General features: G+C 34.3%; 1 long non-coding RNA gene across 1 annotated transcript; it reads right to left on the reverse strand.

The window, feature by feature from the left end:
• Nucleotides 1-204: 204 nt before the first annotated feature.
• LOC120355745 lies at nucleotides 205-1,252 on the reverse strand. Its single transcript, XR_005573781.1, has 2 exons — nucleotides 457-1,252; nucleotides 205-245 (listed from the first exon to the last, which is right to left on the reverse strand). It is a non-coding gene; the product is annotated as an uncharacterized LOC120355745 (long non-coding RNA).
• Between the last annotated feature and the right edge of the window lie 4,184 nt (nucleotides 1,253-5,436).

The following is a 5,436-nucleotide window of genomic DNA, read 5'->3' on the forward strand; positions in this document are numbered from 1 at the left end:
AGATTTTTTAGCACCAAACAATATAAATTTTGCACAATAGAATTCCATAGTTATTAGTAAGTACATGAATTTAGTAGCTAGTAAAAGGCTATAGTAGGCTACTCGTTTTATTCATTTTTATGAATTTACTTCATGTTTCCACAAAGTGGTCTGAGCACAATGATGAAGCCTTTGTTGAAGTCCATTTGTCACGCTTCATTTTTCCAATCCATTTTTTGCATAATTCAGGATTAGATAACGGAAATCTGCAACAAAATAAAATTGTTATGAATTTGAATGAATTGTGCTATTTATAATTCACTAGTGAAGCACCCGTACTTTGAACAAGGATGAGTAGCACACTGACAGACACCATTGGATTTTTTGTATAATAGTACACATATACTATAGATAAACTATTGAGCTATGAAGTCCCATATCTATGCAAATAATTTACTTGAAAATATAGGTACTCACTTGAAGAAGGATCAGTTGTGGTCTTTGGACCGCCGACTCTTGCAATTCACAGCCGAGCACGATGTTGGCATTGTGTCAATCAATCATCTAATCTTCAGTCAACTTCATTGATAGTATCTGTAATACAAATATAAATTCACATTATTAATAGAATCAGTGAACATTATTTAATAAAATAATGGCAATATATACAAACACATACCAAAAAAATTGTGACTGTGGGAACTTTTTGTATGACTTCATTGACATTCTCTACACAATACAAATAAATAATATATTAACAGTGTACAGTTGAAATGTTTAATAAGTATAAATCTATCCAACTCGACTGTAGTTTCATATGCAATTCAATTTGTAAGTAATATCACAAACAAAGTTATGAAATAGTCGGCATGATCTAGTCTAGCCTACTCCTATAGACCTACATTTATATTTTGTATCCTTAGTCGATTCTGAACATTCTAGAGGTTATTTCAATGAGATAAATATTCTCACACATACCTCATTCAATTTTCGTAAAAGTACCAATTGTAATGATAATTTTATATTGATAGAAATCAATTTGAATAAAAAAAAACACATCTATTCCTGCAGTGGCAGACTGGCTCTTCTTGAAATCTTGCCTCTCTCTGTCATGGCTGCCCTTACTTGGCCGTGTAACACATTGAGAGCGCTGTAAGCACACCAACAGCCACTCTATAGTTTACTATGATACCGCCGTGAAGCTGGCCCCACCATATCGAGCACAAAATTTGAAACATATGCCAATATTTAGGGCTTTTTTTGGGCTTCCAGAATAACCAAGTTTCAATTTTTGGGCTCAACCGGAAATGGGTTTTATAAGGGTTTATACATTGGCGGGCCAGCTTCACGGTTAGCCCGCCACCATCACCGATCTTGAAGATGAAGGTGTCATTTGATAGAGTGAATTTTGGGCTTTCATTCTATACCATTTTCAAATTTTGGGCTCAAAAAATACGACCGTGAGAGACTTTGAAAGTTTTCCAATTCCGTGGGCCAGCTTCACGGTTAGCCCGCCACCATCACCGATCTTGAAGATGAATATGTCATTCGATAGAGCGAATTTTGGGCTTTCATTCTATACCATTTTCAAATTTTGGGCTCAATAATTACGCTGCGGGCGGAGGAAAAACGTTAAAAGCAGGGGGAGGGGTGTAATGTATTAAACCAGGTCCCTTGTCGCTGCCAGAGAAAGTGTATTCCAGAAAAAATTGATGAGAATCGATGAAACAAGTCTTCAGCTATCATATGATACCACTTTCAATTTTTGGGCTCGATAAACACGCCGTCAGCGGGGGGAAGGGTTGTAGGTAACAAGGTCCCTTGCCGCCCCACCATATCGAGCCCAAAATTTGAAGCATATGCCAATATTTAGGGCTTTTTTGGGCTTCCAGAATGACCAAGTTTCAATTTTTGGGCTCGACCGGAAATGGGTTTAATAAGGGTTTATACATTGGCGGGCCAGCTTCACGGTTAGCCCGCCACCATCACCGATCTTGAAGATGAAGGTCTCATTGGATAGAGAGAATTTTGGGCTTTCATTCTATACCATTTTCAAATTTTGGGCTCAATTATTACGCTGCTGTCGGAGGAAAAACGTTATAGGCAGGGGGAGGGGGGTTAATGTATTAAACCAGGTCCCTTGTCGCCGCCAGGGAAAGTGTATTCCAGGAAAAATTGATGAGAATCGATAGAACAAGTCTTCAGCTATCATATGATACCACTTTCAATTTTTGGGCTCGATAATCACGCCGTCAGCGGGGGGAAGGGTTGCAGGTAACCAGGTCCCTTGCAGCCCCCAGGGTATGTGTAATCGAGAAAAAACTGATAAAAATCGATGTAACAAGTCTACAGCTATCATATGATACCACTTTCACATTTTTTGCTCAACAATTACGCCATCAGGGAGTGGAAGGGTTGTAGGAAACCAGGTCCCTATCCGCCCCCAGGGAAGGAATATTTTCAGAGATGTAATCAAAGGTCATGTATTTTAAAAATATCATCATACAATAATCAGTACGTGTATTATTGTTTCGGTTTCACTTGCAGTAATGTCTTTAGAATTAAGTATTACTAGATTATATCGATTATATCGAGTTGAACATTTGTATTGTTATTTTCAGAATGAAGTTTGTCGTTCAATATGAGTTCTCAGTATGCAATACTCAACTACCCCTCTTTCTCTATTGAATTCGAAAGTGAATACTTCCTACAATGTGTTGTATAGGGTAGGAAGTTCATGGAATTTTGGTCCGTCTCAGAGTGACGAAAAACATATTCAGTCATCTGAAATCGGCTGAATCAAAAGAAAGCTAATGGAACCAAGGGAATTTCCAGATAGAACGATGTCATTCAATATTGGCTTTCAGTGTGCAGTACTCATCCATCCTGCTTTCTCCACTTCAAAATTGAATACTTCCTTCCAAAGCTTTGAATAGGGGAGGAAGTTTATTGTATTTTGGTTCGGCGTCAGAGTGACGAGGAACTTATTCAGTCTTCACGAATCGGCTGAATCTAAAGATAATTTGACACAAGGCGGTATCTTTGGGCAAGAAAGCTCAGAATAGTAATAATAAATATAAAGGCTTCTTCTAGAAATGTGTTAGTTAAAGATATTCAGCCTAAGTGACAAAATCAATATATCAGAATTGTCTCCGACACTTTTGTTTCTAAAGCGTTCTTAGAGAATAAATGAGATGTTGAAAATCATTACAATAGAATCGACCCTAGTCTCTGCAGATACATTTCTATAGTCAATAACAAAAGTTGAGCATGCATATTCTCCTAGTTTGCTCGTTTTCAGTTTCAGAATTCATGAATAGACTTTTGTTTCGCTAGCTTGTTTTACAAGTGCGGCCCCAGTATGTTTTTCTTTGAAGGAATGATTTTGGATGGAGAGCCAACCCTCACATGTCCATGTTTACAATTTTCAATGTTGACGTCATTTTCTCGTCACCCTATTGGTCATTGCCGTCTACGTCATTTTATCTCCACCCCATTGGCCATTGCCATTTTAGAGTGGGATACTAGAGAGCTTTCTTCAAAAGTTAAGAAATACTAAGGGCACCAGTTGAATTCAAACGTTTGTGTTCTTACAATGGCAGTGTCTTTGGCGCAGATCAGAACAGCATCCTCGGATACATCAAAACACATCACAAGACAGAAATTGCCTTGCAATACGGTAAGATAATATTCACAGAGATTCCACTATCGATTTCATTGTAGAATATCAATTTCTTTGTATCCCAGTAGCCCCATATCAAAGAAATTTCAATTTAAACTTTTTTCAATCTCACTCTTGGATAATAAGAATAACGGTAATTGTTTATTTCACATTCATTCGTGTGCTATGTAAAATTTTAATATCAATCAATTTTGAACTAATTCTTAGTTAATAATAAATGACAATCTACTTTCTATCCTTTGTGCACTACGAATTATCCTGTTAGTTCTTGACCGAAATTCAATCAAAATTTATTACATAATAATATTTTCACATATATTATTTTAATATATAATTGTGAACATTATAATATTGTTATAACAGTATAACTCCAATATATATTACTTGTATTATTGCAAATACATCGAAATCTTGAAATATTTGGTTTTCAGAGTATAAGCTAGGTTCATTTGAAATAGTTTCAAAAGAATCTATCCTTTTAATGAAGAGATTACCTATTGTTCTTGTTGTAAGACTGGGGCATTATGAAAGGTTCTTAAATTGTTTATGTAATGATCATAAAAGTGACTAGAACCGCCTCTTTTCTATATAAACAAAATCACTCTCAAGTTCTCATAAATTATTTTTTGTGTAGTTGAGAAGTTGATATTGTGGTAATTAATCATATTGAATGAAAAAGACTGAGAAATTACAATGGTGTAATAACCGGAACCGGTCTTTCTAATTATCAATAAATTAGTGGTTTTTTGACAATTTCTCAGTCTTTTTCATTGAAAATAAATTATTTCTTGCGATTTAAAGTTCTCATAATTTATTACTATTCCGATATTTCTATTGAGATTATAATATTATATTGAAATTTGAATAGCATTGTATTTTGACATTCTACACTATCAATTTGTTTCTTATTGACAATTATCATCATAATAATTCTCATCACTGACAATTATCATCATAATAATATTCTTATCACTCTTACAGCCTGATTGTCTTCTTTGTATCACAAGATTACATTGTCTTGAAAAATATATATTGATATACGGTACACCCCTCGTATGGACTTTAAAAATAGTATATTTTTGAAATTGCCAAGTGGCTAAACAATTGATGCATTATCTGTTACATTATTTTATACTATAGGTTAAAATCCTTGCTTGCTGACTGCCGAAACTGAAATTTATATCTTATTATTTTCAGATTTATAACATCAACCTGAAATCTGTGGTGAGTCTGGTTCTCTTCAGTTTGTCGCTGATGCTGCCATTCATTCTTCCAGAGTGAGCTGTCAACAGCTACCATCAGCTGTCAACACCATGGACAAGGTAGGAATTTATTTTGAACACAGCTTAATTATCACACATCATAATATTATTTTCAATATAAATATTTATCTTGGTATTGAAACTCAGCAAAATTTTTACCTTATGTTTTAATAAAACACACACATATTCAAATAAATTTGAAGAAATTTAATAACCTGGCCCGATTTGAATACCAGAAAAATTCAGATAATTTTCAACTTTTCAAGAAATAGATTCATAGAAAATTCTTAAGCAGATATTCGAGTTATATCAATTATTTGAGGTTTCATTCCATGTAATTGAGAAACAGAAATTAAATATTGTAATGTTCATGTGAAGCTATTTAATTTATTGTTATTTTAAAAATAGTTTGTGTCATGGTTTCAATATCAAGTGTTCTTGGGAAATCTTCTCTTTGTGAAAATATTAGTCTGTATTATTATTAATGTACATTGATACATAGGCTACAATATC

This window comes from Nilaparvata lugens, unplaced genomic scaffold, assembly GCF_014356525.2.
Source record: "Nilaparvata lugens isolate BPH unplaced genomic scaffold, ASM1435652v1 scaffold4567, whole genome shotgun sequence".
Lineage (NCBI taxonomy): Eukaryota > Metazoa > Arthropoda > Insecta > Hemiptera > Delphacidae > Nilaparvata > Nilaparvata lugens.